Source organism: Cylas formicarius, unplaced genomic scaffold (genome assembly GCF_029955315.1).
Source record: "Cylas formicarius isolate icCylForm1 unplaced genomic scaffold, icCylForm1.1 PGA_scaffold_12__32_contigs__length_19106922, whole genome shotgun sequence".
Taxonomy (NCBI): domain Eukaryota; kingdom Metazoa; phylum Arthropoda; class Insecta; order Coleoptera; family Brentidae; genus Cylas; species Cylas formicarius.
In genome coordinates, this window is record NW_026844225.1 from 4,789,802 (window position 1) to 4,804,460 (window position 14,659).

Here is a 14,659-nt window from a genome sequence, read left to right on the forward strand (position 1 = left end):
AAACGATATCCTGATATCCTGGTGACGAATCATGGGTATAAAGCCCAGTCGTCCCAATGGAAGAACCGAGAATCGCCAAGAACGAAAAAAGCATGTCAAGTACGATCAAATGTCAAGGTTTTGCATACTGTTATCTTTGATTATCGTGGCGTAGTACATCAAGAGTTTTTACCACAAGGTCGTATGGTCAATATCGAGTATGACCTTGATGTTATGCGTCTTTTGCGAGAAGCAATACAAAGAAAACTTCCGAAATTGTATTTATGGATTTTGCTTGTGTCTAACTTTTTGGCCAACAATAAAGCCATAATCCTGCGTCACCATATCCACCGAATATGGCCCCCTGCAACTTTTTCCAGTTCCTAAAACTCAAAAAACCCATGCAAGGAAGGAGGTGTGGAACAAAGCAGGAGATGAAGAAAAAATCGCTGGAAGAACTCAAGGCTATATCAGAAAGAAAATAGATATGTTCACGTCGCGTGAGTAGTACGTATTGTTTTGCTCTGGCTTTAATTTCCAATTTAAGTGGTATTGTATCAACCTTTTTGTTGCCTGGTTGGTACATGTTTTTTGTGTGTCAATACATGTCGTTTGGGCCACGTTTCTAGTCCGTTAACTCAGTAATTACTAGTTTGCGTTTTCTTGTAAGTACATAACCTTAAAGTTGTGGCTGCTGGTCGCTTCGAGTCAATACAGTCGTGATCTTAGTTTCCTGTTATGGTCCGGGGACAAGGGAGGTCTCATTCCACGATGGACACTGCTGAGGAGAATATGGAAAAGTTGATCGACAAAGTATGTGTAAGATATTCAAGCCAGTTGGAATCCAATTTTACTAAACAACTGGAGAAGATCGATGCTAAGCTCTCCGAGATTCCCAACTCGTGGAAACAACTTGGATCTGAGGTTTCCCTCAATACAAAGTCCATTTATAGATTAGAATTGAAGAATGATTCACTTGATCAGCTTCTTAAGAGAAACTCCCTGCGTTTTTATGGACTTTTGGAACAGGACAATGAAGACTTGGTTTACACTGTTTCTACTTTTATAAAGGATACGCTGAAAATACCCTGCCTTTGTTCGGATATTGACTCAGCGTTCCGCGTTGGTAATGCACGTGCGAATCTGCCTCGTTGTCTAATCGTGAACTTCGTGCAAAATGTAAAACGGAACGAGGTTCTCAACACATGAAAATTGCTTAAAGATTCCAACTACTCTGTTTTCGAGGACCTTACCCAGACCAGATATCAGTTACTCTGTGCTGCGAAGAACAAATTCGGCAAAAACAAAGTCTGGTCTTCGGGTGGTAACATACTGGCTTGGTCTGATGCGGACAGAAAAAAGTTGGTCATTAATTCCTTGGAGAATTTATAGGTAGGCAAACGAGACTTTACATCTGTGCGGCCCGATGGAGACCTGTCCACGGTTTCATCGACTGGGACGCCTACTAACATCGACTTACGTCGATCTGCGGTTTACGTGCACCTGTGAATCTTTTTTGCGTTCCTTGCAGGTGTCGAATTTTACTGCTTTTTGTTGTTTATTCTTACGTTATTTTCGCCTTTGCCAAGTACACATGTACTATACTATTTTTTTATTTTTGTTGTCTTAAGAGGGAATATATAGTTTAATTATTTGTTTAATTTGTTTATTGGGTTGGTACCATTGATTGATTGATATCTGCAAATTTATTTTGTTTCATTTACTATTTATTTTTGTCTTAGCACTTGCCAGAAGCAGCCCGCGTATCGTTTGCGCCAGCGTAATATGCATAACCAAAATTGTTTTATTGAATTTTGTCACTTAAATGTTAGATCGATTTTTACTGGATTTCTCTGAAACCTGGCTAAGCTCGAATTTATTAAACAATGGCGTATCACTTTATGGATTTGATTTGGTCAGAAAAGATCGCCTGCGTAAAGGCGGGGGCGTTGCGTCCTATATCAAACGTGGTATTAGATACAAGGTCGTTGATACTGACGACAATGATAATAGCAACCTTGAGCAGATGTGGATTAGTACAAATAGTTCTGGCAGAAAAATCTGCTTTGGTTCCCTTTATAGACCGCCGGATGCAAATCTTTATGAAAGCTTAGATTCGTTAGAAAATAGTTTAATCAATCTTCTACCTCAATTTGACTACGTAATTTTTGGAGGTGACTTTAATGTCGATTTCTTGAACTGTGATAACCCGGCTTTTAATTTATTTAAAGCATTGTTAAGCAAATACAATCTCTCACAGCATATTAACCTGGCTACCAGAGTGACACAGACCTCTCGGACCTTGATTGACTTAATTATATCCTCCTCACCTGACGTGGTCTGTAATCCAGGAGTTTGGATATGATTCCGGTGTCTGATCATCATTTAGTTTTTTGTACTATCAAAATTACTAAATTTAAACAAGCTCCGTTTTTCAAAACTTATAGGAATTTCTCTCATTTCGATTATAACACCTTTTTAGCAGACTTGTATCTTATTAATTGAGACTGTATTTATTTGTTTGATGATACCGATCTTATAGTTGATTTCTTTAATGATAAAGTTCTCAAGCTGTTCGAAAAACATACTAAGGCTCCTTGGCTTACCGACAATTTAAAGATGATGATGAAACTGAGAAACAAGGCCCTGTCAAGGTATAAAAAGAGCAACTCCGAAATCGCAAGAAATGAATACAAAACGTTAAGAAACTGGGTAAATATGGCAGTTAAAAATGTAAAGAAAGCCTACTTGAAATATTCTTTTCAGCATGATCAAAAGAATTTTTGGAAAACTCTAAAATACCTTAATGTTAGCACAAACCTCCAATCGGAGGCTGGTGATTTTGGAAACGCTCAAGATTTTTGTAGTCTCTTTTTCAATTCTTCCCAGCCTAATGGTAATCGCTATGATTCGCTTATTGAACACACTTATGCTAATAAATTTTTGGGAGATCATGGTGTGCGTTTCGATTTTGAACCGGTTACCTCAGAGGAAGTCGAGAAAATAATCTTGGGCTTTAGGAGCAATACTGTGCTATCTTTACCGGTAACTTTCCGACAGCCTGGAAAGTAGGGCGTGTGGTGCCCATTCCAAAACGCACATCTCCTAGCCACATATCACACTTTCGTCCTATTATTATACTGCCTACAATGTCGAAAGTAATGGAGTCTATAGTCTGTAGGCAGTTGGTGTCCTTTTCGAGGAACCGAGGGCTTCTACCCTGCACTCAGTCAAGCTTTCGTGCTAACCACAGTACTGCCTCCGCTCTGCTGACAATTGTGAATGATTTGTTTAGAGCTCACGACAAATTCAAAAACACTTGCTTAATTCTACTGGACTATAGCAAGGCTTTCGACACCGTTGTTCATAAAGTTTTAATTGCTAAGTTTAGATATTTTGGGCTGGGTGATGTAACTTTAAATTTTTTTAAAAACTACTTTGCAAATCACGTTCATAGTGTCGTATTGGCTGGCGAAGCGTCCAAGTTTTGTGTTGTATCAGAGGGCGTAGCACAAGGGAGTATCTTGAGACCTATACCCTTTTCTTTATACACGTCCGACTTTCCTAGTTTTCTCAAACACTGCAAGACACATCAATATGCGGACGATACTCAGCTTTATCATTCTTTTCAATCGAATGATCTGGATCAAGTCGCTGCAAGGCTCAATGAAGATCTTGAAATCGTCAGTCGAGTCTCCGCCGCCCATGGATTGAAACTTAACGAATCAAAAACACAACTGATGTTAGTAATAATGATTTTATAGTAAACCTGAACGGAACTATTATTATTCCGGTTAATAAGTGCAAAAATCTAGGTTTAACGATTGATTGTGATTTGCGCTTTCTGGGTCATGTCTCTCACGTAGTACAGAAATGTTTTCACAAACTTAAGCTCTTATATTTCCATAAGGACGTCTTTGATACAAGCATAGGATTGAGACTCTGTGATACTCTGGTTTTTTCACATATTAATTATTGTATTTCAGTTTATTGGCCGGCCTTATTTCAGAGGGAAACAGATTCGCTCCAAAAATTGCAGAATGCTTGTCTGAGGTTTGCATATGGTTTGCGGAAATTCGATCATATCTGTCAAAGTTTCATTAACTCGGGATGGTTCACTATGCAAGAAAGGTTTGAAATTAACTTTGGTGTTTTTTATACAAAATTCTAGTCCATCGCGAACCTATCTATTTATATGAAAAGTTGGTTAGAGGTGTCCATATCCATAACTCGTAGTCGTGAACTCCTTAGGGTACCTAAGCATCGTACAACCTTATTTCAATGTTCTTTTACGTACCAGGCCCCAAAATGTTTTAATAAATTACATTCTGTTGAATACCGCCACCTACTTTATAAGTTTTTGTAAATATTCTCTCAATATGAATAAGGACATATTGTTATTATTATTATTATTATTATTATTAAAGTGCTTACCAGAAGTGCTTCGAGGATTCGAACAAAACGTTGGCACAAGTGTATTATATCTGGGGGATTACTTTAAAGGGGACAATATTAATTTTCATCATCAATCCACAGTAATATCGATTCATAATAAAATATAACGCGAAATAAAAAAAAACATTAAAGCGATATGCAAGTGAATCAAGGGTTTTATTAATACGTTTTTAAAAGTTTCATCGGACTTTCATTATTATTTACTTGTCAAGAATTTTGCATAGTTAGCACGTTTTACATAATAAAATACAAACATATATTGGAAAATTAAATCGCATTTTTTCGACCAAACACTGTAACAAAATATTAGTAAAATAATAATCACAAGCAATACCATTCGCTTTCTTGTTAAAAGTTGAAACTTTACGTTTAGCCGCATTTAATAAAAATTTGGTTAGTTTTCGTTTGCGTAAATTAAGTGTTTTCGATTAATAGACTCAGAAAACTCGTCAACAAATACAACAAATTACAGAGCATCAAAATTTGAAAAACCTTGATAAAATTACGCAAGCCAACAAAGATTTGTGATTTAGTACTTTTCATATTATTAATTAACATAATATAAGCGGGGAATCCCAGAAAGTAAATTATAGGTTCTGCTCATTCTGTGCAAATGAAAGAATGCTAGGAAAATCTACTGCTATGGTGCGATGATTTGTGGTGACTTCTACTGGGTTATTAGTCAGAATATATGAAATACCTCTGTTTTTGTGTGAGTGGGATATTAGAAACAGACAGACTGTACTACACTTTTTACACATCTGTACTACTTTCCTGAAAATCTTGGTGCCGTGGGTAAGGAGCCAAGTAAGAATTTCCACCAAGATATAAAAGAAATGGAATGCAAATATAAAGGTCGATGGAACGTCGTAATGATCTGGTCATGGAATATACAAGAAAATCCACAAAACGAAGTTTTTCGGCCAGGAGAGAGAGAGAGAGAGAGATTTTCCAAAAATAAATGGCCTTAACTATTGCTTGAGACTTTGTTATTCAATTTATATTTTTTTATTCGGTTTTTAATCTTGTACTAAGAAGCATAATGTTTAAATCAACCGAGATTTTCATTTTTTAATTCCTTTAATGTTAATAAAAACAACAAAATCAAATGTCAGATGGAAATCAACTTTCAAAATGTTCAAAATTGTTGGCCTGTGTTACTTGTCATGCTCTACTATTTACAAAACTTCTTGTTGAGTCGAACTTGCTAACGTTTCGTCAATCCTGAAAACAGTTTTCAGTTAAACTCTGAAGAAGCCAACAGGATGATTGGCGAAACGTTAGCAATTTCGACTCAACAACATCCGAAGCAGGAGGAATACCGAAGTTTTGTAAATAGTATTACAGCAGCCTGTAAAAATTTCTTTAAAAAAATGTCTTGCCCTGCTTAATCCAGAATCTCTGAACTGACTTGTGAGAAACTTGCTAAACCTGTAAGATCTCATCACTTGCTCATAAAATAGTGCTGATTAAGGGACATTTGATTTCTTATGGCATGATTAGGTGTAAATTGACACCTCCACAACTAGCCACCTGCCGCTACGCTGTTGATCGGCTTGTAGATAAGTGAAAAATCTTTGCATAAGCATTTTAATGGGTTCTGATTATAGCGAATCTGCAAATTCCATAATTTCGTGGATGCAGAAGTTCGATACACCCCAACAACCATCTGCATATATGAAAGCTATCATCCTTGATCGAAACTAGACCACTTTTCATCAAGGAATCGACACTTACTGGCCAAGAAGTGTTGTAAAGTGCTTAAAAATGCGATATAGTGTTGATTAGGAATAGGAAGGGTTGAGCAAACTTTGAATTTTATTTAAAAAAAAGTGTTTTTTTAATCATGTTTTTTTTTAGAATTTTATAAGAATAGCAATTACAAAACATTTCAAAGCCAAGAAAATAGTACAATATACGCACTAAGTATTCGTCAGAACGCGCTTTTTGCAAGAAATTTTCTGTCGAGACCTGTTTCTTCCCGATCTATAAATTGTCATTGTCGAATACGTCTCGCGGATTTAGTTGGTGGGTTGTTAAAGAAGTGAAACTAGTGGAAAATAGAACATTCATATAGTATAATTTCTTTTTCTTAGGAAAGAGTGTATAGGGTGGGCGCTACTTTATCTCAGAAACTATAGGAAATGGAGTCAAAAGTTACATAAAAAAGTTAATGGAGGTATTACAAATCTTCAGTTTATTTGAATGTCGTATACAGGGTGTTTCATTCTTAGTGGGCAAGTATCAACTTATTTTAAATGGAACACCTGATATATTACTTTATTTTTGAATTCTATTCAAAATTCTAGACATATTTTGTGAATAATGTCCTATACCTAAGTCTAACCGTTTTTGTCATTTTTAATTTTTTATGCGAAAAATGGCGTTTGCAAGACATCAAATATCTGCCAATTTCTTTCTTTTTTTTTCTTTTTTTCTTCGTTCTTTCTTCGGAAGCATTTATTATTTCAGTTGAGTAAGTTTTGTTGTAGACAAAAGACTCGAATAACGGATTTCATAAGAAATTTCGATACATATCAAAACAGGGAACGCGGAAAATGAGATTAAACATAATATTAAGAAAACTGTGAAAAATCTTCTTTTTTTTATGAAAACTACCTTTTTTTATAACCTGTCATATTTAGTTTTAAAAATTAAAACAATTTTATATAAGGTTCTATATGTCTAATATTTTTACTTTTTGAAATATTTCCTTTTAAACATTTGTCTATCACAAATAATATTCTGCTGCCATATAACTTCAGTTAGTGCAAGGTGGCTATGACGGCGTTTAAACAAGACAAGTGCTAGGGCGCTGCCTAATTGGAAGTGTGTTTTGTTGTTGATTACTGTCATAATTCAAATATTTTTTGACATATTTCTGATTTATTTATTTATTGCTTATAAATTTAATTTATTCGATTGCTTGCACATCACGTTTACCACAGAGGAAAAGATTGATATGCTAGAAAGTTACATATCGAACAATAAAAATCGGACCCTGGCTATATAACAACATGTCCATTAAGGAGGCGCCCAGAAAAAAGATCTTCCACAGAATTTACCAACACTTTGCAATGCATGGAAGCTTGAAGAAAGAAAAAAAAATAGGCGTCGTCATATTTTCAATGTTGAAGAGCAACTTAATATTTTCTTGCGTTTTCCAGAGACTCCTGAAGATTCAACCCGAAAAGCATCTTTAGATCTAGATGTCAAAAGAACGACGCCTCGAACGTGCCTTCAAATAAACAACTGGAAGTCCTCTAAATTCTGTCTATTTCAGAAATTAGAACAACAGGATTAGAATATCAGGTTAGATTTTTGCAACAATCTTGTGCAGAGACACTTTTCAGAAACTATATTTGCCAATATTATTTGGACAGATGATTCTATATTTACAACTTCAACTAAAATTAGCCATTATTGAAATGAAAAAAACTGAATCAGCCTAATTTGAGTACTTTCGTAATGCGAACATGTGAAAAAGAAAAGATTGAGAAACAAATACCAAAAGTAATTTTTGCTAATAATTTGAGCTTTCGATGCATTGAAAACTCTAAAGCTAAAAAGCCATTCACTTATTAATACCTGGTTATACGTCGCCATAAAAAACGTTCTTAACAAGCCTTTAGGATGACATCTAAGAGGAGGAAAAGACAAAATGTTTTTCTTCTCTGTCAAGACAATGTGTGAATATGCCCACTGGTGGTCAAACGTATACAATGAGCCAGTTATATGTGCATCAACAATAACTGGATATGGACGAGCGCTTCTTTACAAAACTATGGATTCTTCGGGAAAAAATCATACCTCACAATATTTGAAGTGGTTTGTGACCTAGGTTCTTTATGTAAATCCAAATATGACTGCAAGATAAAATCTTTGAAGGAAAAGACGGACTCAGTTGTGATTCCTTAGGGCTGCTCCGTACATATTTTTAATTTATTGTGCAAAGACTTACAAATACCAGACTTCAAAGAAGATTTAGTCCAAATTGTTAAGTTTTTTTTGTGATAATCATCCAGCTAAAGCGAAATTCAGTCGAACAGGATGCAACGCTTTAGTTTTTGCAAGTGATGTGCGATGGAATAGCGTTGCTGATTGTTTAAAGATGCACGTCGCTCAGTGGGATATATTATTAAAGTCTGTGAAGAAAACACAACCAGATTGATTCGACCATTTACTAAAAAGTTTTAAATATTGGACTTAAATATGCAGCACCAGAATATTTAAGCATATTAAAACTAATATTTTTATTTATTAATATTATTTATTATTATTATTATTATTTTTATAGCCTATATGTTGAACCCTCAAAAGCGAAAATATGGTTAACACCCGAAGAGAAGAATCTGGTTTTAGAAACAATTAATAATTTGTATGGAAACACTGGACTTTTGCCAAAGTAATAAAGTTGAATGCCCGCAGTTGCCTGCCTATTTAAAAAAAATATCTTTTTGGATGAAATAATAAAAAACGCAAATGGAATACAGTGGTGGACATCACAAAAGGATCAGCCAGAAATTGCCAAATATCTACCAATAATAAAAGAGTTCCTGTGTGCAACTGCTTCCTCGGCATCAGTAGATCGAACTTTCAGCAGTTTTGGTTTTGTACACTTAGACATAAGGAACAGGATGTGGATAGTAATAGGGGAAAATTAGTGTTTTTGTTCAAGCTATACAACGTAAGTGTAGAAGTATAAAGAATTTTACTTTTTATTTGAGATAATATTTTTAGGTTGTGCTTTTTGTTTTGGGTTCAATAAAAAAAATATTTTAAAAAATAGGGGTTTGATTTAACTCATGATTTTAATTAATTAAAAATTATTTTTTAGTATAGCATGTAACAAAAGTTACAGTATTTGATAAGCCTTACTTATTTACCCAAACTGGGAGATATGTCCGTTATTAGTAAAGATAGAGCCTTGCGTTTTCGCAAACCTTTCATTCTTTTTATGAAACAAAGGCTGAAGTTAAATGAAATGTCGGAAAGACGAAAAGCGCACCCGATATAGATTTTTACGCAAAATTCAGCTGCATAGTCAGTTTTTTTTCTCAATTGTTTGGTCTTTTTATCTTATATGCCAATTTGATTCCGCTGAACGCATCTAATTGAAATTTCGTCGCACATACCTTTTACGTAAAATTTGAATAACGGTAATATGCAAGTGTGAAAACTAGTATTTTTTTAGAAAATTACAATATTGGAAAAACTCTTAGGTTAAGTTGAAAAATTTTAAAATAAATTCAAAACAAAATTTAAAAATAGTGTCCTATTTTAAACGAATGTATATTTTATTCGGCACGTTTTTTGAGTAAAAAGTAAAACAATTAAATGTAGAATATAATATAATATATAAATATAAAAAATAACATACCAGAAAATCACGCCTGAAAAATAGGTGTAATAACATATAAAACACATGTTTTTTTTCTCCAAATTTATTATTTTCCTTTAAATCTCTATTTGCGTATTTTATGCGATAAAAAATTCTTAGCCTAATAAATAATTTTCCAACATAAAGAAAAAAAATCATTCTATTGTAAAACAAAAAACACTTTGCATTGGAGTTATATTGTAATCATAAGCTTCGAAAAATACCAGTAACTGTACAAGAGGAACTGAAGCGGAAGCTTTACATAAAAATTTCCATGCTGATAGGTCCTAAAAAAATAAATTCATTTACAACTAGAAACAAATTTTATTGTATAAAATGCGAGTATATTTTTGATTGTTGATTTGCATGCTAAATCGCGACAGAAAGGGCTAAAGGCAATGTCAGCTTGTATATGGCATATTTCAAATAAGAAAAAAAGTTACGGAATAGACAGGGGATTTTATTAAAAAATATATCGAATGTCACCTGATAATGATAAAATTTATATATTTTTTTCTTATGATTCTACAAATTTAGATATGTACTTTTCTATAAAATGTTTTTGACAGACTTGATGATATGTATATGACACCGACACTTTTGTCCTGTTATAAACTCTTATGAATATGAAGAGCTCAAAAACAACTTGTTAAAATTTTTAACTTCATTACTTGAAAAACTGAAGCTCTTTCTACAAAAAAATAAATATTACACTAAATTTACCTTTTTTGATCCTTTGGAAATAGCTTGTTCCTTTACCCGTCATAGTCATACAAAAACGATAAGCACATCTTTTCCATTTGGCCCGTTTAAACAAGTCACAGCAGGGTAAACCACTGACTTTGAGAAGCACTCACGAATTACAGAATATCAAAAGGAATACCTAAGCTTTTTTATTACTTAGCAAAAACTGGTCACTATTATCAAAAATTAAATAATACATGTACTCGATGTATATATCAAACTCTAATAACAATTCAATACTTACGAAGACTCCATACAAATGGCGGATTACAAGCACTAGATACATTTCGTGTTCATCAAAGGAAAGAAACCGCCAGGCCTCCATAACGCTGTAGAGCATATTGAATCCGCAGTAAAGCGCAACTAGAGACAACTGCAGGTAAGTTTCTTGCCAGGTTATTAGAATGTTCATGAAAGCAGGCATGGAGTTCATAAATTTAGATGTATCAGCCTTACGACGAATTTTTACCATTATCGGAAAAATTGATATTTTGCTTTGGAGCTCTAGTGGAACTGGCTGATGAATGGATATTTAATTACGACTTGAGAGCCGATTTATTTATTGATAATTAGTAGTTAATTAATAATTCATTATAAACGAAATATTTCTCAGTTAATGATACCGGCAATGAATCGGAAAAAGATGGAAAAAAGTATTTTGAACTTGAATTGTGCAATCATTTCAAAATGATTCAAGTACCTTGATCTTGAGCTGTAGTTATTTTTTATTTATTGAATGCTAAAATATGAAGGAAGTTCTAGTAATTACTATGAAGTAGATGTTAACCATACTGATAGAGTTAGCTTGAGTAGTCTATATACAGCTAAAAATAAAAAGATAAAAGATAATTATGAAAGATAAATGGACATATTATGCAAAATAATCTAAGATTAAAAGATCTATAGAAACCTATTTTCGAAATCTCCACATCATGTAAAAATAGGTAAAAGACTTTTGAAAGTATTTGATTGAAACAGATTCGCTGAGAACGAAAATAAACACCTATACGAGCTGTGTTCTAAAAGTAACGTGACTTTTAAGTTTTATCAAAAAGTACTTATCTATTCATCAAAATTGAAATAAAACTTCGAAAAAATTGCATGGGACGGGTCAATAGAGATGCCACTTCTATAATAGTGATTTAACGATTTTTTAAACACCATTTATTTCACTTCTTCAACGCTTTTTTATACAAAATTTTATGCAAAGTCTGTGTTTAATTTTTTTTTAACTTTGGCTTGTATTTTCACCATTTCTTCGAGAGGGGCATCTTCCCCATGATACATAAAAATTTTTTCTAGCAGCTTAACTGAATATAGGACTTGTTGAATGGTTGGTGGTGGTCCAAGATCAACTCCTTCATCTTGTTCTTCCTCTTGGTGCTCTTCCTCACCCTTTCTTGCTTGTTGTAATATGGCTTCCTCTGTCAAGTCTGCTATTGTAGGCAAATCCTGATCTATCACCATAAAATCTTGCAACTCCTCACTTATAAACGCAATTGTTGTTTGAAACTGCTTTATCCACTCGCTTAGTGGCTGATTATCTTCCAAGTTCTGTTCGCATTCTCTCTCGGTAATAAGTCCTGCATGACAATAGGAGTGTTGAATTGTTTCTGCAGACACCTCTTTCCAAGCTTTACAAATAAAGTTGACTGCATCTAGAATATTAATGGAAAATTTGTCTTCGGACTCGATCATTTCCATTAAAATGTTTTTCCTGAATCGACTCTCAAGACCTTTTATTACGCTCTGGTCCATCGGCTGTAATACACTTGCTGTTTTGGATTGGATGTGCAAGGCAGTTATCTGAGAGAAGTAATATTTTCCTCCCCTTTAATTCTGCATCCCATTTCCGTATCTCCTCTTCAAAAATTTGCGATGTCATCCATGCAGACTTGTTTGCCTTGTAAGTGGCCGGCACATTGTGGGTTAGTTGATTTTGCAATAACGACTAGCTTTCTTTTTTCTCTCCCACTCCTAATAGCAACTACTAACAACTACTATACATTCTTTGAAAAGTTTTCCACCCACACTTTTCGCTTCAAAATTTAAGAGTGTTACCTGGAGTTATTTTGTAAAAAATACCAGTTTCGTCAGCATTAAAAATGTCGTCAGCAGGGTACTTTTCTGCTAGTTTTGGCCACGTTTTCTCCAGTCAATCGTTAGTAAGGTTTCTGTCGACGTCAAGGGCTTCGCCACTTATCTGTCCATAATTTATGCCATGTCTCTGAACTTCCCCAACCATCCTTCCGAAGCCTTGAAATCGATAATGCCAAGCTGTTCAGTAAACTTTTCTGTTGTTAGTTTTAAGGTAGGTCCAGAGAGTGGTACATATTTAAAACGTTGCTGTTGGAACCACTGCAACATTGCCCGATCCAAATCTTCAAATTTTGGATTTCTTAGTTTTTTACTAGAACTGCCTGTCGCTTCAGCTTGAATGATTTTTTCTTTGCAGATCCAAATTGTGGATACAGTCGGCGGTGTAGATCCGTATTAACATAATCGCATATTACGAGAAAAGCACTTATGACGACCAGGTTCCCGGTAATTAGATTATTAGGTTAAGGAATTCTGAGAAGAGACTATTAATTACAACTCGGCCTACATTCCTTACTTTGCTACCTGACATGGCCTTTTTTCTTTCGATATAGAAAGTGACAAATTCGTTATACAGAGTGGATTAATACATAGCTTTGTATGGAGACGTAAAAGTACAACAAATTTTGTTCGTAATACAGAGTTTTAAGTAATATAGAGTTTCGCTATAGCGAGTATTCACTTACATATAATGATATGTCAAGAAACTGGTTGGGAATCAAGTTAAAAACTTTACAGCGTATGTGGTAGAATTGGATATGGATTCGGATTTGCGAATATTACAGTGGACCAGCTCGTTACTTACCTTAATTAAAAATCATATTCCTATGGATACACCGGGAAAGTAAGCATGGAAATATTGTAAGGGAACTCCCAAAAACCATATTCAATGTTGATATACAGAAAATAACACTCTGGAAAAAAATGTAACGTTGTCCCAGATATTCAATTAAACTGTTAAAGGGTCACTCAGAAGAGCTTCAAAATATTACTCAACAACCTTGAAACCGTCGGGAAGATATAAAACTACCCCGAATCATGAAATGTGCACAGGAATACGTTTTTTTAATTACGGTAAATAAGGAACTGGTCCTCTGTAATATTCGCAAATCCACATTTACGGCGTTGTATGAAAATGAGCGCTGAACGATTACAGAGTTATGATGTGGCATAATTAGTTGGACATTATTTCTAATACTAATATTTGGACAGTGTTGCGAAATATTAAACGATTTTTATGGAAACTGGCGAATTAGCATTATTTGTTCCGTTAAAGAAAAATATCGTGAGATGTAGGATTCTGCGCTCATTCATTTTGAACCATGTTGAAGAATTGTATAATTTCCTCAAACGAAAGACAAACCTAATACATGCATTTTGTTCCAGCTGAACACAAAGTCACACTAATTGAAATTAGAAAGGACCACACAAACTTCGTTTCAGTTGTTTACCTGTTTGTCCAATATAAATTTTAGAATAAGATCCGCATTTCATTTCATTATACATTATACATTTCGTTTTATTGTTTTTTTAAAATTTCCTATTGTATTGTTAGTTCTGAAAGCAATTTTTAAACCACATTTTCACAAATGTTTTGAAACTTTTTAACTGGGTTCTCCTATGTATGTAATTGTTTTAAATTGTTCGTGTTCTGTATTTGCTTTAGGATAAATAGAGTTTACTGTTGTCTGGATTTGTTTTTTATTTATAATTTCATCTATAACCCTTGTACACACATTTTGTGTGTACAAGGGTGATTTTAGCTGTTATGTATGATTTCTATAGACTCTCAGATTTTAGTTTTAATGAATAAAATTTTATGTCCGGTTTCGTGATTGTGTTCGGCAATTGCTGATGAGTTCATTTGTCTTAGTCTTAAGGCTCTTCCATGTTCTTAGAACCTAGTTTATATTTTTCGTCCGGTCTCTCCAATGTAATCTTTGCCGCATAGGCATGGAATTCTGTAAACTCCTGACATCTCAAATGGAATTTTGTCTTCGATAA